This window comes from Choloepus didactylus (genome assembly GCF_015220235.1).
Source record: "Choloepus didactylus isolate mChoDid1 chromosome 26 unlocalized genomic scaffold, mChoDid1.pri SUPER_26_unloc1, whole genome shotgun sequence".
Lineage (NCBI taxonomy): Eukaryota > Metazoa > Chordata > Mammalia > Pilosa > Megalonychidae > Choloepus > Choloepus didactylus.
The window spans coordinates 3459892-3482365 of NW_023637614.1; the positions used below are offsets into that span (position 1 = coordinate 3459892).

Below are 22474 nucleotides of genomic sequence, written 5' to 3' on the forward strand. Positions count from 1 at the left end.
TCTATTTGTTACCACTATACAACAAAGGATCCCCCATACTAAAAAGGCTCATTTTTCTTTGTAGCTATGGCAACAAGGAAACAGAACTCAATGATATCTTGCTCCACTAAGTAGATGAAATCCAGTGACAGCCACACATCTTGAGAACATGGCTTTAAACCTGGTGTTGATCTGCCAGGCCTCTGTAAGTAAGAAAGCCAAAGAACACAGTCTTACCCCACAAGGCACCATTTCAGGTAAGCAATTTGATTATCCCACAGAGAAGATCTCTGACCACCATAACTTTTCTTACTAAATAAGCCATTAGTCCAGCTTGTTTAGATTTCATATTAGTCCAATCATTGACTAACATAGTTAGTCTTTGACCCATCTTACCCTCCAAAGCAACAGAGAGAATTGATGGGAGAATTGCTTGATATTCAAAACCTGTGTATAAAAGTCAGATGCTCATGACAGATGCTGCTGGGAACTGAATCATTTCCCCACAAAAGATATGTTGAAGTCTTAATCTGCATTCCTGTGGATCCCCCCTAGCTCCTCCTGGACCTTTCCACAATCCAGCTAATGCCTGATGTTTGCGATTGACATACCCAAATCTTCATTTCTTTTCCTGTGGTTATGAACCCATTGACAAACAGGACTTTGGGAAAGTGTTATCAGTTAACTTGTGGCCAAACTGAATCAGGTTAGGTTTTTAATTCACATGACTTGAATACTTGTAAAGAGAGGAAAATTGGAAACAGAGAGAAGTCAGAAGTCAGAGAAGGCCACAGTAGGAGACCAGGATATCACCATGTGTTGGAGGCTGGCCAGCAAAAGAATGCTGCCAGGTACTTGAGAATGCATGGCTTTGTTGACACCTTGGTTTGGGATTACTAGCCTCTCAAACTGTGAGACAATAAATTTTCATTGTTTAAGCCAATATCTTCTGTGGGTTTATCACAGCAGCCTGGAAATTATGAAAGTTGCCAATGTCAAACTCTTGTGATTTATATTCCCCCAGAGGCTATTACTGAGAAGTAGTTGGGGATGAGAAGGATCATACCTGATGGTCTGAAGGGGGCAAGTCTGAAGTCTCAAGGCCTTACAGAGCATCCTTATTCCATTATGCCCCAAATTGTTTTAGCTCAGATCGAGAATGATCAGGCTCTTATTGTTGCTGAGAGTAGGGGAGTGTTCACTGCAACTGAGAGGACTGAGGGAGAATCCACACAGCCTGTTGTCAAAACAAATTAGTACATTAGTTCAACAAATACTTGATAGCATTCTATATGCATTCTATATGCATTCTATATGCTTTCTATATGCATTCTATATGCATTCCATATGCATTCTATATGCTTGGATGCTGGACAATCCAGAAGTGGCCAATGGGAGGAGGCAGGGCAAGATGGCGGAGTGGTGAGGAGCAGAATTTAGTCTCTCCCCTAGAGCAGCTGGCAATTACCCAAGAACTATATGAAACAGTGTTTTCGGGGTCTCCAGTAACCAGTCACACATTGGACACAAGTTTGGAATTGGAGGAAAAGCTGAGATCGCAGCGAACATTGTAAGTTCCCCAGACCAGGGGTCTGGCGCCCCTCCCCACCCAGACCTCACAGACTGTCTTGCTGCAGGCTCCCTGAATGGGGGGGGGGGAACAAAAAACAGCAATCTGCTGAGGGCAAGAAGGGAGGCTCAACCCAGCCTCAACTGCAGAATTAATTAACAAATTAATTAACTAACTTTGGGAGCTGGGGTGCTAAAGAAGGGCTGGGCTCCAAGAAGTGGGGGTGCGTAAAAGCTGGCACCCATTCCCAGACTCCAAAAAAGCCATTTTTTTTCTCTTACATTTTGTCCCTTCTGGCTTCTCACTGATCCTTTATCTTTTTGCATTTCAATAGCCCCCAGCAGGGGTGGAACTGAAGCAGTTGGAGAGTAATTATCAGACAATAGCCCAAAGCATATCTTTAAATGCTCTATTCTGACACTGACAAAACTTCCAGGCTGCGGAAAGACTTTTAAAAGAGACCCTTTTTTTTTTCCTTTTTTCTTTTTCTTGATTTCTTTTCTACTTTTTTTTTTTTTAATCTAAAAGTAATATATGTGGTTATTTTCTATCGGAAAGCCCAGGTTGAGGGACTAGGCTGGGCTTCAGGGGAGACAGAGTACCCACAGTGACTTTGAATTCCGTATTCACTACTGAAGGCCTCCAGCCCCGTATTTAATTGGCAACTCAGGCTGACCAAGGAATCTAACTGGAGAGGCCCCAAAGAGGAGAGAGGAGAAGGGAATAGTGCCCCTGAGAGACAACTGGAGTTCTGAGGATTGGGAGAGTGGAGGGAGGTCCAGCTCAACTGGCAGTCCTCCTTCTGGGAACTCAGACCCCAGGGGCTAGAATTCAGATTCCAGCTTCAGTCAGCCACGTCCCCCACAGGATCAGAGTCACCAGGAGAACTAAAGGCTCCATACCTCCTTACACTGGTGGGGGAGCTGTGGGCTTGTCAGGGCCATCTGCTGGACAGGAGAGGAAAAGCACCAATTCTAAAGGCCTCATAGGAGGGTCTCATTCTCAGGAAAACTCCATACCCTCCCAATGAGACCTGGGCCTCACTAGACTGGGAAAATCTGACTAGGGTCAACCATATCTGAGGAGACCCACTCACAAAAAAGTTACATAGAGGCAGAGCAAGAAACAGAAAAAACAAGAGGGGAAAAATTCTGATCAACTAAATAGAACCTAAGTTAGAGGTCTAGAATAAGTTGAACTGAATAACAGAGGCCAGAGAACAAAGCCAACCAACAAGAAAACCACTAGGTAAAAGACAGAAAACAAGCTCCAAAATAAACTAATCAAGAGAATCAGATGCCTAGACAACTTAAGATAGCAAGCCATACCAGGAAACATGAAAACATGGACCAGCCAAAGGAACAAACTAATAGCTCAGCTGAGACACAGGAGTGGAGGCAACTAATGCTAAATAAATTTGATGAAATGAAGGAAGATATAGCAAAAGAGCTTAAGGATATAAAGAAGACACTGGCTGACCATAAAGAAGAATTCATAAACTTAAAAAAACAAATGGCAGAACTCATGGGAATGAAGGCCACAATGGAGGAGATGAAAAACACAATGGAGGGACACAACAGTAGATTTGAACAGGCAGAAGAAAGGATCAGTGAACTGGATGACAGGTCATTTGAATTCATACACAAAAAAACAGATGGTGAAAAAAATGGAAAAATATGAGCAGAGTCTTAGGGAGCTGTGTGACAACATGAAACGCACAAATATACGTGTTATGGGTATCCCAGAAGGAGAAGAGAGGGAAAAGGGGCAGAAAGAGTAATAGAAGACATATTCACTGAAAATTTACCAACTCTTATAAAAGACAGAATATTAGAGATTCAAGAGGTACAACGTACCCCAAATAGAATAGATCCCAATAGACCTACTCCAAGACACTTACTGGTCAGATTGTCCAATGTCAAAGACAAAGAGAGGATTCTGAAAGCAGCAAGAGAAAAGCAATCCATCACATACAAGGGAAAGTCAATAAGACTATGTACACATTTCTCTGCAGAAACCATGGAGGCAAGAAGACAGTGGCATGATATATTTAAGATACTGAAAGAGAAAAACTGCCAACCAAGAATTCTATATCCAGCAAAACTTTCCTTCAAAAATGAGGGAGAGATTAAAACATTTTCAGACAAACAGACACTGAGAGAGTTTGTGAATAAGAGACTGGCACTACAAGAAATACTAAAGGGAGTGCTACAGGCTGATAGGAAAAGACAGGAGAGAGAGAGTTGGAGAAGAATGCAGAAATGAAGATTATCAGGAAAGGTAAAAGGAGAGGAAAAAATAAGATATGACATATAAATTCCAAAAAACAAAATGGTAGTAGAAAGTACTGCCCTTACAGTAATAACACAATGTAAATGGATTAAACTCCCCAATAAAAAGACACAGACTGGCAGAATGGATTAAAAAACAGGACCCGTCTATTTGCTATCTACAAGAAACTCACTTTAGACACGAGGACAAACATAGACTGAAAGTGAAAGATTGGAAAAAGATATTTCATGCAAACAACAACCAGAAAAAAGTGGGAGTGGCTATATTAATATCAGAAGTGGCCAATGGAAGACTCTGCTTTCAGGGCTTGTTCTAGTAACATAAAATGGTAGCACTTGCAGTATTCTAGGTAGAAGGAAGGAATGATGGTCAAGAGGTAAAGGAAATAGTAGGGCATGCTAGTAATGATGGTTGAAGAATACATGAGGTGGTGAAGGGAATGAATCATTGAGAGATCTGGACTAAGAACTTGCCAGGTAGAGGAACAGCCTGGGCAAAAGCCCTGAGGTTATAAAATAGTCACGACACAGATTTTCAAGACATCCAGTTTTTGAGTGGTAAGCCATGGATTGTGGTAAGAGATGAGGTCATAAGTAAGAAGGTACCAGATAAAACAAGGCCCTTGAGCCATGGCAAATTTCAGATTTTAGTTGGAGTGGGATGGGAAACCATGGAGGGCTTTGAGCAGAGAAATGTGACATGAGTTTACTTATTTTTCAGAAATTATTTTTGGTTGAAAAATGGTAGGGGAACAAAGAGATAGCATGACAGATGCATTTGTAGTCCATACAACAATACAGATGTTACCACTGGAGGTTCTATGAGGAAAATCAAGATATACAGGAAATTGAAATAGATTTGGTTTGAGGTTTGAAAGGAAAAGGCAATAAAGATAACATCAATGACTTTGTTCTGAATAAATAAGATTAAAATTTTTTTGAGATGCAGCAGGTGCAGATTTAGGTGGGGAAAAGATCAATTCAGTTTTGTACAAGTATGTGTGTGATGTCTATCAGAATTCAAAGGGGAAATGTCATGTTAGTTGCTGGATAAGTTCAGAAAAGACAAGAAAGCTTTCTTACATCTGGAGTAGGTGAAATGGCCAGAGACAGAGAAACAGAAGATGATAAAATTTCTCAAGCTATATGTGCATATGTGTGTGTGTGTGTGTGTGTATGTATTCTACATGATAAGGAAATAGGTCATGTGTTCAAGTTTGCTCTAAGGCCTAAACTAGAATAAATCTCTCAAATACTTAGCATAATGCCTGGAACAGAGCCCTGTAAAGTCAGTACATATTTCATTATCATAGTCATCTTTTGAGATGGATGAAATTAACCCTATTTCCTAGATTGTATAATGAGATTATATCCCTACTTCATTACAGCTGCCTAGATAAAGGGTAGCCATCATTCCCCATACCAGTAGAGCTTATGAATAATGGCTTCTCCCCATTAATCATACTGATTTCCTGAGAACAGGTTCATACTATGAGCTATAGGAAACAGTGTTTCCCTATCTGTGATTCTGAATTGTTGCTTGCTTAATCAACAACTTTAGTGCACTGCAAGTTGCAATTACTCTGAGATCTTTAAAAATACCAATGCCTGGTCTTAACTCTGAGATTCTGATTGATGGACCTGAGATTTTCAAACACACAAACATTTCTACTATGCAGTTTTGGTTGAGAACTACAATTCCACTATATTCTCTTCCACTGTACAGGTTGAGGAAGAACTATCTTGAGAGTCTTTTGTGGGTGCTTGATTGATGATCCCTAATTCACATAGGATTTGTAAGACAGAATAGTCAGAGACCATTTTTCTGCTCATTGTGACAAAGTTTTCTGTCTTGGTATCTAATTACTTCCCCTCTGAATGTTGGAATTTGGGAAGCAGCAACCATTTCTTGATGCTTGTGTCCCTGAGGAATTATAGGCTTAAAATTTTTCACTGGAGGCCTACTGATAACCCAGCCTCAAACCTATTCCCTTAGCCATCCGAGTGAGCTGAGAACACTCAATTGGCTATTCAAATTCTTTCTGAATTACAGTTGGAAGTATCTGCTATACTGATATATCATTTGGAACACAGATTAAAATTAAAGAGAATAATTTGCCATAGACATTTCAGGTTACACAGTGGCTCCTTCAAAGCCTCACACAGAGACTTCAGTCCAGTGATTCCTATATTTTTCAGCCCCAGATGCAAATTAGTTAAACTTGAATTTTCTTGGGGAAGCTTTGAGATATGATGGCAACCAACTTCTGTTATGCTGCAGCACCAAAGCCTAGGAGATATCCGCATGGAAAAAAATCTGTTAGTCCTTCCTGGCTTGATGCTCCAAATCCAAAACCATCCACCCTCAATCCAAGAACATTAAACTGGTTTAGAAATGGAGAAATGGAAATAAAATCATAGGGTGGTGTGGTACAAGATATTGCATGCGCACCCACCCACCACCCAAAGAAATCCATGTCTTGATCCTCAGAATCTGTGAATGTTGCTTTAAATAGCCAAAGGGATAGTGCAGATGACCAATTTGAGCATCTTGAGTTGGGGGGATTATCCTGGATTATCTGGGTTGGCCCAATGTCATCACAACCATCCTTATAAAAGAGAGGTAGGAGTTTCAGAACCAGGAAGTAGACGTGATGGAAGAAGCACAGATCTTCTAAGTTTATGGAAACTCATTCAATGCTGGGCTAATAGAAGATGGTCCAAATGAGACTAAAGTCAAGCTTTGAAAATTTAGTAAAATGGAGGCCTGGATTTAAAATGTATTGAATTGAGGTTTTTTTAAAAAAATACTTGATCTCAATTTCATGGGAGTCATACCTTCTAAAGAGATGCAAACTTGTTAAGGTTTATGGTCACAGACAGTTTTCTCACATGAAATCAGGGGAGAAAAGTGCATATATCAACTGTAAGGATTAAATAAAATCATATTTGGCGAGGCCTTAGTATGATACCTGGCACACAATAATTGCTTAATAAGAGTCAGCCATCAATATTTTGATTTTGTTTAGATGCTTTGAATGACAACAACATAATTCAATTTTTAATTGGAATATAGGGTTAGCAGGTATTATTTCCTATGGACATTCACATTATTTTATTTGGGGGATTTTAAGACAGGATGGGAAATCAATCTTTCCCTCTACTTATTTCCTACTGTAAACATAATACTCTAAATTTTAAGTGGGCACATAATTTCCAGACACTGGATGCATTAAAGTATATCTCCAGTTAAAACTACTTATTTGGAAAAGCAGTTACAAGGTTAATTCCCAGGAGGTGATTTTACAGGTGACAAGAGTCTAGGAAGTATCGACACTAAATAGAATCTCTGAATAGAAACAATGAGCACAACACTGTTTCCTTTTTATTATTGTCTTAACTACAATTTTAGTACTGAGAAGAGGATTATGTTAAGTTTGCTGCCAATTAACTCCATTTACTCTCAAATTTAGGTAGAGTTTTCCTGACACTAGCAAGAACACAGGTTAAGAATCAGATCTGGAAATGAGCTACACTCTGAAAATCCTTAGAGAATTTTGTCATTGCTTCCTTTAATTTTTTATCTTTCCTCTCCCCAGATCTCCTGGGATTTAACCACTTAACCAGCCTCATGACTTGGGATATTTATAAGAATTAAGTTTTGTTATAACATTCCTACTTGGATCCATGGTTTGTGTGTGCATGTGTGTACCTGTATACATGCATGTGCTTGTGTACACACACTAAGGCAACCTTATGGTACTTACACCAGGGTCTGTAGCTTGCATTCAGGGTAACACAAGCTGTCACACAAAAGTTTCACCCCTCCATCCCTGAGGTCATTGTTGGCAAAGCACAGGTGTGTCAGCCTCTTGTTGACAATCAGAGCAGAAGCAAGGTCCTTGCAGCAGGCTTCTGTGAGGTGACAGTCTTCCAACCTGCAGAATCATCACACAAATGATAAGCTGGTGAGAGCATTTCCAAAGTCCAGAACTCTTGGCTGCCACAATGCTAGAGAGTCTTCAGCTATCACCCTACTTTTAGTTTCCCCTCTTTCTCAAGTGCTTGTGAACACAGGCATGAAGGAACAGCAAGAAAAGAGCATTATGCAGGATCATGTACCTGGTAGCAGACATGGAAAGCACATCTTTTTATCAGTAGGAGTTTCCATGTGGGTTGCCTAGTGGACTGCCAAGGCTAGTTGTTACCACTACCCTTCTCTCAAGAGCCCCAGACTTAAATGGAGACTACCCCCAGGAAGAGAGACAAGACTTATGACAACCTTGGCAGGGAGCACTCTGGGTGGGTCAAAGTCATGCACAACAATTTCACAACCTCATCAAACAGCTCACTGGATGTGAGGTTCAGGCATGTCAGGGACTGGCTGATTTTGAGGGTTGAGGGGAGATCAGCCCATTGCTGAGTGGTGGCTGAACAGGATTCCACTCTGCAGGAGATATGGAAAAAAGCCATTTCCAAGAATCCAGACTCTGTAAGAATGTCACCCAGGTTTGCATCCCACTCACTTCATTATCTTTTACACCTTGGCTGGTGTTATTTTGAGCCATATTTCACAAAGTGTGGTCCTTGGACCACCTACATCTGCATCATCTGGAATCCAGATGGAAATGCAAATTCTCAGCTCTCACTTTGAAATACTGACTCAAATTCTGGATGTAAAGTCCAGTGATCTATGTTTTAAAATTCCCCACAATCATCTGGAAGACATGTTAAAAAGATTCCTGGGTCATGCTCCAATAATTTGATTCAGAATATCTGCAGTGGGACACAAGATTTGCTTTTTCACAGGATCCCAAATGAATCTGCTGCTGCTGATCTGGCAACTACAAATTGAGAACCACATAGAAGTCCTATTAAGTATATTATGCAGCATAATGCACACTTTATTCCCAGAGACATGTACTAATGAAACTTCATTGGAACAGTATAGATTATCACTAAGGACTCTAAAATGAGAGTTTCTCTTAAAGTTTGTTTTCTTATTACCAACTCTGTCATTTGCTATGTATGAAATCCTGGGCAATTTACTTAACTTAATTCAAGCCACAATTCCTACAAATTTAATTTGGGAATAAGTTGTACCCTCATGTTTCATGTTTAAATTTCATGATTCATGTCATATGCTAACTGGAGTACATGCACCTAGATAAAATTCACTAAAACTCTGCTAAAAACACTTAGACCCTAAACTATAACAGAGTAACAAAATCTAACTAAAAATCTTATTAACCCCTTCAAATGAAATAAGCATAGAAACATATACAATATCTCCTTCCCATACTGAGTGTCAATTTACTCATGGAGAAACACATTAGTGACCAAAATTGTAGAGTCACAGTATGCTTCTCCACCCCTGGTTAATCCTCATATGAAAAAGAAAAAAAGTCATTGATGATGGTCATAAGGAGGGGAACACATGGGTTTGGAACTTATTTCATTCAATCCCCAAATCCTTATGAGGGATGTATTATCTGTTTTAACTTATGAGAATAAAAGACCTGTTAAACAGCCAAAGGTGGTATTAGCAGAGACAGAACCAGAATTTGAGGCCAAATTTTCACAAAAACTCTCTCTGCTAGTACTCTAGTGGAGTAAAGAGAGAATCAATACAACCTCATGACTAATCATCTCTAAGCCACCAAATAGGGAACTTCCTTAAGGGAGATCTCTCAAACCTCAAGACTATTGGGGAAGTGGAAGCTGGGTACTCCTGAAGGGTCATTTCCTGGAAGGATGAGGCCAGGGGCTGCTATCCTGAATCATGACATAGGAAACATGAACTATGTATAAACACTTCCTGATATAAGATAACACCCAGACTCTGGGAATTTCATTGTATTGAATGATGTTGTGTATGCTCGTATGCACTGTTCATTGCTCAAGCCTCTTGTGACTAAACTCCAGTCCATATTCTATTCTTAGTAGCACTGTCTGGAATCAGAATAAGAGATCATTTTAATAATTCACCCAGAAATACTTTATAGGCATGTGGCAGCACTCCTTTGGTGATGAATTTTTGGTGATGGTGAGATATACCTTAGATACTGAATTTTACATTTTGGGTCTCTCAAGACCTCACACAATGATGGAATCATATCAATCTGGTCATTGCCTTGAATAGTCAGATGAGTCAGAGTCTCATGACCACTGAAAGAGAGGCAGAAGTTCTGATAAGCATCCACAGAGGAGATATTTTTGAGGCTAGGAAAAGGAAAACAAATGAGATTTTGATCTTCTGTACCTATACTATGTACAAATAGAAACAAAGGACTGCACTATGTTTAATCTTTACATGATAAAAAATGCTCTAACATTTTTAGTCACCTCAAACTTTTGCAAAAGGAACATAAATCAATCATAAGCAGTCATTTCAAACAAAAGCTGTTCTATGGCTTTTTGGAAAAAGCAAGGAATGGAATGTCTCTTTTCCCTGAAGTCTTACCAATGGGCCCATTTCATGAACATTGTTTTTGGTAGAATATTTTATGACTGCAAGGAAATTTCTTGCCCTTAAAATCAGGATCACATGGCAAATAAGCCTAAATAGAGAAGAGCTTATATTTCTCTATATTGAGGAAGAAAAACACAAGAGGATAGCTCCAGCTGGAGAAACTCTCAATGAAATGGAAATCATTGTTATCTAAGCTAACTTCAATGAGTCTGTTATGTTTAGTTCCTCCTTTCCCACCTATACAAACTAAACAGCATTTCCCAGCATGTTATCTATACAAAAATTATGTCCATGAAGACCCATGAAATGTTGGCTTATATGGACAAAAACCACTTTGTTCTGGAAGCATTTAAGTGTGTAATTAACTTATTCTGTGCTTTTTTCTCAGATCCCCCCTTCCTTACCAACTTCAACTGTTTGTTTTGTGTGTGTGTGGTCATTTTTGGATACACATATACCCAATTCAAGTGAAAGTCTACTTTTACTACTCAGTACTCAGTCTTCATCTTAGCCCAGCATGCTCTTGCCCTATCTCTGCAATGGTGCTTCTCTACTAGATGTGAGTTTGCACTCTAAGGAACATTATGTAATAAATGCAGACATTTCTTGGTTGTCACAACTGAGGGTAGGGTTATGTGGAGGAGGTGTTGCTATTGATATCTAGTGGGCAGAGTCAAGGGATACTGCTAAAACATCTTACAATGCATGGAACAGTTACCAGAACAAACTGTCCAGATCATAATGTAGTACAGGTTGAGAATCACCACCTTATATACCATTCAATTGTGGTCATAATAGAATTGAAAACATCCCTCAGAATTTTGATGGACTTTATGGTGTTTTGTGGACAAACAACATTTCATATCACATTAAATTATATAATTCTCCCACTAGATAAATTTGAAGATGGGAACCATTTCAATTACATGTGTCCTAAGAATCTGGTGGGAATACAGGCAAGGGGATCAAAAATTGCTCTAAGATTAAAAATGCAAGAAACATGCTCATGCATTATGGGATTTGAATCTATGGATTAGCTTCTACTTACACCACATCCTGGAGATTACAGGTGGAACAGGTTACTTTTTCATAAAGTATTCTCACTGATGAGTTACTAAGGAAGATTTCACTGATGTCAAGAAACAGCAGATTATTGTTTGCACCAAACATGGAGCAAAGGTCCATCCAGAAAGGATGTGTTGATCACTCTGGGCCCTGCAGGGAAGAGAAGAAATAGAATGTTTACTAAATATTGCTGGAGAGGAAGCCAATGCTTGTCCATCATTGTGAAAACATTTAGGGCTGCTCTGGAAATACACCCCTAATAAATAGGTATAACCCTATAAGTTGGATAAATCACTCATTTAGTATGACAATGGGCAACTCATTGTGTCAGACTTATCACTATAGAAAGAATTAATAATTCTTAAAACAACAGAAGGAGTTAGAATAATTAAAAATTCTAACCACATAATTCATAAAAGTTTGAGATCAATGTACAAAGCAGTAAGGAATATTTGAATACCTCATGATATATCCATTCAGATTATATTTGGCCATTTCTCTCAGGCTGGTTTACAACTATAATTGTCGACCTAAAATGATATACACTAAAATTTGAAGAAATATTAATTAGTCATATATTCATATAAACAGACACCTCAGAAAGTATTTGCTTTCTTCTGTCATTGGAGATGGTGAAATAGAGGCACAGAAGGTATCTAACTCACTATGCAGCTGGAAGAACAGATAGAATTTAAAGCCAGAACATCTGACTCCAACATCTATGCTCATTTCCCACCATCTTCTATCACCCAGCTTGTAATTGAGTAAAACCTATTTCAGAGCAAGTTAACCTGTTTCCAGAGCATGAGGATTTCATCTTAACAAATAATCAAAATTATATTTCCATCACTGCCTCTCACTCTTTTGACACTTTGACATTGTCCATTAAGCTAATCTAACTTCAGATGGATGATGGCCCCTCTTCCTGAAGAAATGCAAGAAGAATATACAAGACCAAGTTTTAGAAACTTTCACAAAGGCACAAAATGGAAGGGTAATTTGAGCCACTGTGAATCTCATCCCCACACTTAGAAAAGCTCAGAGAAGAAATGAACCATCTCTAAAGGCAGGGAGTTTCATTAGCAGTGCCGCTTTATCAGGAAAGCTATACATACTAGAAATTTTGTGACTTAATTTAGCAAAAGAAAATCAGATGGAACTCAGATTTTATTAGCTCTGGAGTCTCTTGTGGTATTAAAACTAGGTTTCATTTATTGTTTTACTAATGGAGCCTTGCACAATCAAAGCCACTTATTCAAAATAAGCAATTTTACTGTAAATATTTAGGCAAAATACATTGCAAAGATCTGTTAAGCCATAATTTGTACCTTTTCAAGGAGCATGATTTAGATGCCCTGGGTAAAATTTATCAGAAACACTTTAGGGTTATGTTAGCAAAGTTATTTCTTGATAAGGAAATCAAGCCACTAAACCAGCAAACCATTCATTCTGACTTTGCCACTGAAGGAAGTGATCTAATGAGGAAACTTTGTGATTTAAACATCTTGGGAGTTATAGTTGAGCCAGACTATGGGTCTGCTAAAAACGGTAGATCAGAAAGGAAAGTGAAAAATGGCAAACAAAAGCAAGCTTTCATGAAAAGCATTAGCTTGAGTTATGGAACAGAATTACCATTTAAACCTAAAGACATCCACAGGATTTGTTCTCTTTCGTCCCATGCAGGAGCTCAGCACCGGGTAATCAAACTATGGTTAATTAACAGACATTCAGCATCGGTGCCTTCATTACTTTTAACCATACCAAAGTTAATAAAGGAGACTATTGGGTCTTGGGAGCTTCAATGAGAGAGAGGGAAAGTTATTGCCATATTTTCTTCTTCATTCTAAACACTCTTAGATAACTCTTTCTAAGAGAGAAAATTTAGAGAAGGTATTCTGTCATTTGAGTGAGAGAAGATGAAAACTATCAGGATATGCAAGAAAGGACAATGTTTTTGGATTGCTGGTAATACTAAAGGAAGAGAAATTTTTACAACAAATTCTGATGGACCTGATATTTCCTAAGGGTACTTCAAGATAACAACTCCTGTGTGAGAGAAGAGGGACCATGAGTGAAAGTCAATGGAGTATTAGTAAAGAGACCTCCACCAGGAAAAGAGAGGGAATTTTATCCTGGCACAATAAATATGCATAAAGATTTCAGATAAGTACCTTGTAAAAGTGGTGAGTTGATAAGATTTGTAAGTTTGATGGGAAACAATACATATATATCAACATAAGATATTTGGAGTGTGACCACAGCAATTTAAAAACCAATAGACCTGATTTCTTATCCCAGTGAAACATTTTTCTGAAGATAATGTTAATCTGGAGATAGGTTGTTGATACTCAAAATACTCATAATATGATGATACTGTCTTCATCAACATCCTCCACCAATGAATTGAAGTTAATATCAAATGGTGTTGGGGTAGGGAAGAGGGACAGGGAAGAAAGAAAAATTAAGAGAGAGAGCAGAGAAAGGAATTTTTATGTGGGTGACATGAGGACAGTGTTTTTAAAAGTTACTGGAGATAATATAAGATGGTGGCTAGGTGAGACAGGGCAAAAACACACCTCTGTGAAAAATATTAGATAAAAACTAGAAGGTGACCCAGAATACTGGTTTCATTGATGCACCAGAAGGACAAGGTCTGCTAGAACCACAGGGACCATGCACTTGGTGAAACTGGGAGTCTGCATTCTGAAATAAGTGAGAAAGCCAGCTGAAATTCCCGTGGCCACATTGCAGTGTGGGGAAGCTGGGGGTTGGCATTAGGAGACAGACTAGTTCAAAAAAAAAAAGGGAAAAACCCAGGAGTGGCTGCAGTTGTGATGGTGGAGACTGCACAATGAAGAACAGCAGGAGTGGGCTGAGCCAGCCTCTCAGTGTCTGACAGGGAGGATAGCCTGCTGCAGATTCCCTCAGAGCCAGGGGAGAAGAGGGGAGATCTAAAAGGAGAAAGAAACACAGCTGCTTGCAGCTGGTTCACTGGTGGGCTGGAGACACTTCTGCCTGGAGCCATGCCCACAGCCCAGAGCCACACCAGTTGTCCCATAGCTGGGAAGGAGGAACTGTGTGGAAAGGGGGGTGAGATGCCCCATCCAGCCATCTTTGCATTAGGCTGAGAGCACCCCCACATGACCTGGTCAACCAGGGCTTCCCTTGAGGGATGGCACACACTTGGGACATAGTACAGGCTTCCCTCAGCAGAGGTCCTGGAAGATCACATCTGAGAAGGGGATCCTGCTCAGAAAACCCAGGAATGCTACATCAATGCTGGTGTTTTATGGGTCAGTGACAGAGAAAATCTGGGGCAAAACTGAAATGAAAGCTTAGATTCTTGCAACAGCCTTGAATCTCCAGGAACAACTGGGAGGTTTGAATATTAAAGCTCCCTGCCTCCCTAACCACCCAGACACATGACTCACATTCAGGGCAGAGAGCTCCAACAACACACCCAAACTGAGTTCACCAACTGAACCCCACAAGAATCATTTCCCCACACACCACAAAGACAAAGTTGAGGAGAACTGACTTGAGGGGTGTAGATGACTCACAGACACCATCTGCTGGTTAGAGAAAGTGTATGTCACCAACTTGTATTTCTGAAAATTAGATTGGTATCATTTTTACATCTTGAAAGACCAGTATCAAGCAAAGCTAATGCCAAGAGGCCAAAAACAACAGAAAATCTCAATGCATATGATAAAACCAGACAATATGGAGAACCCAATCCCAAACACCCAAATCAAAATATCAGAAGAGACACAGTACATGGAAAAATTAATCAAAGAACTACAATCAAGATATGAAAACATGACACAGGATATAAAGAACATGAAGAAGTCTATGGCACAGGATATAAGGGACACAAAGAAGACCCTAGAAGAGCATAAAGAAGAAATTGCAAGAGTAAATAAAAAAATAGAAGATCTTATGGAAATAAAAGAAACTGTTGGCCAAATTAGAAAGACTCTGGATACTCATAATACAAGATTAGAGGAAGTTGAACAATGACTTAGTGTCCTAGAAGTCCACAGAACAGAAAATGAATGAATGAAAGAAAGAATGGAGAAAAAACTTGAAAAAATTAAAATGGATATCAGGGATATGATAGATAAAATAAAACATCCAAATTTAAGACTCATTGGTATCCCAGAAGGGGAAGAGAAGGGTAAATGTCTAGAAAGAGTATTCAAAGAAATTGTTGGGGAAAACTTCCCCAACCTTCTACACAATAGAAATACACAAAGCATAAATATCCAGTAAACTCCAAATAGAACAAATCCAAATAAACGCACTCTGAGACATGTACTGATCATGCTGTCAAATACTGAAGAGAAGGCATCACAAGAGAAAACCAATTCACCACATACAAAGGAAACAACATAAGACTAAGTTGTGACTACTCAGCAGCCACCATGGAGGTAAGAAGGCAGTGGCATTACATATTTAAAATTCTAAGAGAGAAAAATTTCCAACCAAGAATACTTTATCCAACAAAACTATCCTTCAAATTTGAGGGAGAGGTTAAATTTTTCACAGACAAACAAATGTTGAGAGATTTTGCCAATAAAAGACCTGCCCTACTTCAGATACTAAAGGGAGCCTACTGACAGAGAAACAAAGAAAGGAGAAAGAGATATAGAGTATTTTAACAGACATATATAGAACCTTACATCCCAATTCACCAGGACACTCATTTCTCTAATGATCACAGATCTTTCTTCAGAATAGACTGTATGCTGGGACATAAAACAAGCATCAATAAATTTAAAAAATAATTGAATATATTCAAAGAACATTCTCTGACCACAATGGAATGCAAATAGAAGTCCATAATTTTTGAATTGTAACTCCACTATTTACTTCCTACATGATATAAAACACACAGACTATGACAAATTAGTGATTTTGAACTCAAAGTAAAATATGTAATTTTTGAAAAGAACTATATAAAGGTGAAGAATGGAGTCATATAGGAACATAGTTTATGGATCCTGTTGAAGTTAAGTTGGTATCAAAGATAAACAAGATTGTTATGGATTTAAGAGGTTAATTTTAATCACCACAGGAAACACAAAGAAATTATCAGAGAATATGACCATAGAGATGAAAAGTAGAGTATGGGTTAAGAGAAATGAAGGAAGGGGCAATGGGGAGTTAAGAAATGAATGTAGGATGGCTGTTTGAGGTGAAGGGAAATTTCTAGCAATGAATGGTGGGAAGGTGATAGCATTACAACCTTCTAAATGTGATTAATCTTGCTAATGAAATGCTAGGGAGGGATGGAATGGGAAGATTTAGGCTGTGTATGTTTCCACAAGTGAGAAAAAAGAAAAAGTCTAAATAGATGACAATTAAATGCCAAGGATGACCCTGGATGGGATCTGAGGATGGAGGAGAGGAGGCTCAAAGGGACACAGTTGAGACATAAGGAAAAAAAGGAAATAGAGAATGTTAGTTTTGTATCAATGTTGAATCTCTAGTATTTAGCTGCATTTAATGGGATTGCCTAAAAGAAAGCTCCTGTTCATGGGAATTGTATATGTGAATTATAATGTTTGTTCAAGGATGTGTGCAGCTAGCTCCCAATGTTCAGGAGACAGAGCAATAGATGATGGATATGATAGGGAGGGAGGGAGGGAAAGAAGTAGCATTGTGACAGCATGTTAAAGTTGGTGGATTGGGGTATCAGGGGAAGGGGTCAGGTTATGCTGGAGTTCTATGCATGGGGTTTGTATTGTTTTTGCAACTGTTCATATAACTTTGAATTTATTACAAAATAAAATTTAAAGAATTCACAGATCACTATAACAGATAGAATAATAATGAAGAACTTTGAAGTATTAAGAGAATTACCAAAATGTGAACCAAGACACAAAGTGAGCACATGCTTTTGGAAAAATAGCACCAATAGACTTGCTTGATGCAGGGTCACCACAAAACTTCAATTTGTTAAAAATGAAATATCTGCAAAGCTCAATAAAGCAAAGTGTAAAAAAATGAGAAAAAAAGTTACTGGAGAACTACAAGAAATACATAATATTGTACTGTAATAATAAAATACAACCTTTTATTATATCTCAGATAAAATGAGCAGGCTTGGGAAAAAAGGACAAGCACAATGAAACACATGATAGTATAGAACAAAAAGGCAATACCTGGGTCTATACCTGGATTTGGTTATAGAAACATAATATGGCTCACCTAACTGCAACACAACCAGCTACCATTAGGGCTTCCCCAAGGAAAAGCCCTCTTTTTAAAAGCCAAAACACACAACATATAACAATGTGGTAAAACAGAGAGATGAACATACAAGTGTAGATTGGATAAGTGAAGCAGCTACCTCTGTGGATCACTCAGCAGATAATACAAACCATCTTCCAGATTCTTGGTGAAAACCTGGGTGAAATTAGTAGAGGATGCAAAGATAGTAACTTGTTTCCATGTAGATATGAAAACACAAGCACATGCCATTGAAAACTTCCAGTAGTACTACAACTTCTGCTTCTGTCTCTGCTTATTCAATTGAATTTCCCACCATTCACATGTTTAACTCATTGAAATTGCTGCATTGTGTTGCTGTGGAGATTCACTTGGAATGTGGTGACCCACACTCCCGTTGCTTTGATCTCCCTGCAAAGCAGAACAAGGAGAGAAAGTGAAAAATGGAGCCAGTGAATTGAGGATGCTTAAAGAGAGAAAATTGTTGAGCTTAGAAAAGACATGAAATTGAACAACTGATTGATCCTGGTCTCAGTCAGAACATAGATGGCTTTAACTTTAGAGAAGGTATAACATGTAAGGACAAAAATTGGTGCATGTAAGCACAAAAGACTCAAGCCCAGAAGCTGAACTAGAATGACTCTAAGAGGCTTTATGTACCAACAAAGAAGAAAAAGTCTAAGAGGAAGGTGTGCATTAGAGCCAAAAATTATAGAGTTTTTCATGAGTCCATGCAGTTGTAGTGTCATGTTTTTGGTTTTCCTTGGGATTCCCTATGTCTCCACATATAGTCCAAATTCCCCAAAGGAAGAGAAATAAAGACATACAAACACTAGGCCCATTTTATCAGTCAAAACTATCCTTGAGTCTGTAAATATACATATTTGCAACCTTCTTAAATCACAGAACTATTGGTAACTAAGAAGTAAATCATCCCCATCTTACATATGAAAAGACCTGAGATTGAACAAGAGGAAAAGGAACTGTTCAAAGTTATATAAGGGATCATATCAGAGGCTTCTCTCCAAGTCTGTTTCAACTTTTGTATAAAAAGGAAATTGACTTGAAACCTCAGTAATCATTTAAGGCTTTAAGTAAAAATTTTCAAAGAAAGGTAGAAGGAATTCTACTGAAAATACTTAGCTATCTGATAAGTAAACAGAATAGGGAAATGAGGTAGGGAGCAAGCTGCCACTCACCTCCCCTGTACCCGGTCCTTCTTCCCAGCTATGAGGGCTAGCAGGTATAGACAATCTTCAATATAAGAGGGTTTCCTTTCTACCAAGATCTATGATTGGTTCCTGGGTCCTAATCTTTTTGTTTAGACCTATCTTCACCCACCATGTTTACTGGTAGGTGGGGAAAATTCCCTCAACCTGATTTTCCCATACTCTCAGCCAAATGAGTATCAACCTGGAATGCACATTAAACTCACCTGTGTCTCCTCCCCAGTGATTCTGATTTACTGGTCAGATCCAGGCTGCCCAGACATTGGGGTTCTTTAAAACTTCCTGATGACTGTAATTCCAGCCAAGTTTGAGAACATTACTGGAGGTCTTTATTTCTTTATGCTGCTTTCAACCACTGCCTGGGGTACTTTCCTTTCAGTCTGAAGAACTCCATTTGGCAGGCTTATCATTAATCTCCCTCAGCTTTTGTCTGTGAACATCTTAATCTTTCCCTCTTTTTTTGATCTTTAAGGTAAGAGGAACTATTTAATATTCATCTTTGGGCTTAAGGAAAAGAACAGTTCTGTACTACATTTCATATCTCTTAAAAATAGGATGTGTTTTAGCAGCTCAAATCTTTTCAATTACAATATAAAACTTCTTACACTAGTATTTACTTGGAAAAATAACCTACAGCTGAATCAATTATGACACACATACACTTGCACTTTAGCACAAGGGCACACTTTAAAATTAATCTGTAACATTAAATTGCTACTTTACCAAGCCTGGGGAATTCTGCCCCTTCCAGTTGCAACTGGGTATATCCCTCAAGTCTAAGTTACAGAGTATTTACAGAGCTTTTGATTTATGATACATTCAATGAAGACACATCCTATTTTTATGTTTGAATTATGGGTGGTGAAATGCAGGGGGTGAACCACAGGTGAGTCAAGATCAAAGGAGGGCATTTACAGTGTTATCAGAGATTTAAACTTAACCTTGAATGTTTGCAAAACTTTACTTAAAATATTTCTATAAATTAAGCTATGACTTCTGTAAGAGTGATATAACACAGCTTTTATTTATGTAAAAACTAGAAATTAGAAAAGATTACTTTCATTAAATCTAACAGAATAGTTTTCTTGTTTCATTCTATAGTTTATCCTTTATATCATGTTAATAATCATACATTTTATGAAAACTGTATTCAGCCTTATAACATTACTTATGACTTATCTATGATTGAAGTAAAAGCTACAGCCCTAACCTGTTTTCTTGTTACACAGAGGATAAGATGATTACATGTTATGTATATCAAAGAAGCTTAAGAAAGGCTTTTTGCTTTTCTGAAAATATTCACAGCTTCTACCAGGCTCTACAAGTCTGTCTCACCCTTCTTACTTGGTCCTGATTAGCTTCTCTTTTTGTTACAATTTTCTATTCTAGGATTGAAGGACATGAATCATTTGTTTCAGTTACTATAGTAAGACCTTTCCACTTTCTACTATTTGGAAATTTTACTTGAGTATTTCAGGGTAGAAATTCTGTTAAATGGACTTTGATATTAAAAGAAATAATATTTTCTTTATTATTGAAACTGAAAGCATTAGGTGTTATATGAGAGCAGCAAGTCTCCTCAACTATCTGATTCTTACATGGAGAGAAGTAGTCAGTGTCTTCATGTTCAGATTCCTCAGGAGATACCATCATGCAACAATAAGAAAGTAAAACTGTGCAGCTTCTGAGAGAAACAATTTTGGATCCTCACAAATTTAAACCTAGGTTACTTTCAAAGTTTCTTAAGGCCTGCCATAGATCAATTAATTTAGTGTCACTCAGTAGCAGCTCAGGTGATTTCAATGTGAGTCCCAAATTAAGGTTGAGTTCCATAGAGGGGCCATGGCACCTAGGGAAAAAGTGTGAGCAATGGGAGGGAAGGCCCTGCCTCACCCAGGGTCCCAAGGGCCAATCAGAGAACTTACACCAACAGAAGTACTCTCTTATTGGAACTTTCCTCTAACTGCAACTTCTGATGAGGTTGGGTGGGTGGGTGACCCCCAAGGGTCCTTAAACCTCCATGCCAGACCACATGAGGTACCTGGACATGATATATGGGAAGAGGGCCCTGGCACCCCCTTGACATTGGCCTTGCCAAATACCACCACTGCTCTGGGGATGCAAGACCTTAGTGGCTGCACACCCATGACCATGGGACAACCAGGTACTGCTGCCAATGACACCCCACGACACTGAGTGCTGCAATCCTCCACCAAATCTGCCTTACTGGCCAGCCATTCACACCAGGCCACACCACTGCCTTCCCCACACCCACTGATTGCAGTCACCATGGGCAGGAAATTCTCCCCTTACTTATGTGAGTATTCATTCTCCTACCTACTTATCTCCACCATCTCATCTTTTAAGTGAACAGCAAGTATTGGTTGAGTCTTCACTCAGGTCTAATTTTGCAAAATTTAATCTATAGAATGAGATAAAAGATTTTTGAGACCTCATGTTGAACTCTCCATTTATGAGAAATGAGTTTGTGGGGGACAGCTGATAATGATTCCCTATGTGGTTTATTCCTTCTAAAGCTTTTAATATTTAAGAATTTTCTTAAGGTATTGTTTATGTACCATAAATTATGCCATGTGAAGAACATAACACAATGACATTTTTGGTAGACATATGGAGTGTCCAGCCAACACCACAATCCAGTTTTAGAATATTTCCATCAACCACAAAAGATCCATCAGCCAGTATGCAGTCAACCACATTCCCACTGTGACTTTAACTGAAGTACGACTCTACACCTCAGTCTTTCATTTATAATTTGGACTGTTGTGACTCCTTGATTTTGAAAGAAGAATGCAAACACTGCAGCCTTGGAGGATAAAGGAGAGTGCCCATGGCCTTCACAGGTTTGTAACTTTTCTGCTCAAACACATGTGGTGAGAGAGCTTAAAGGAGAACTGAAAAAATAGGGGCTGCTGCTAATTGTGTGAAGAGTCTTTAAAAACTTTGTAGTTTTGGGGCTATAGTGCCTAAACTCCTCTTGGTAGATGCATTTGCCTTAATTTTGCAGTAATTCACAAAGTGACAGGACAAATTGCCCCTACAGCAACATTTTGAAGAATGCACAGGAGCTGAGAGAGGGGCTGGAAAACATCCCAGGATCAGTAGATGCCAGCCACATTCCTTCCTAGCTAACAGAGGTCTTCCACATGCCATTGGCCTTCCTTTGGTGAAGGTATACTTGTTTTGATGCCTTGATTTGAATACTTTCATGGCCTTCAGACTAAATTTGTAACCAAATAAACCTCCTTTATAAAACCCAATCCATTTCTGGTATTTTGCATAACAGCAGCATTAACAAAGTGGAACACATGCTGATCTAGTACAGCTGCAAGAAAAGACTTCACAAGGATTAACTCATCTGTGGTACTGATGCTCAAACACAATCACTGAATTTTTTTGATGCATATTCTTCTAGCACTTTCCTATTGAAGATCATTGTTTCATCTTGCTTCAATCAAAGCACTCTTAAATTTAGCTTTCCTTTTTACTTTTTTCATTAGCATCAATATTGTTAAACAGTTCCTAAGGATCATTAGTCTATAGTCAGTTGTGCATTGAAATCTTTTGCATAGTCATTCTTCTGATTGGCTATCTTCCCCTCCCCCCTTATACT

The 22474-nt window shown here is 38.6% G+C and overlaps 1 pseudogene; it reads right to left on the bottom strand.

The window, feature by feature from the left end:
- Positions 1-939: 939 nt before the first annotated feature.
- The window catches only part of LOC119525725, a 30712-nt pseudogene continuing 9177 nt past the window's right edge, over positions 940-22474 (bottom strand).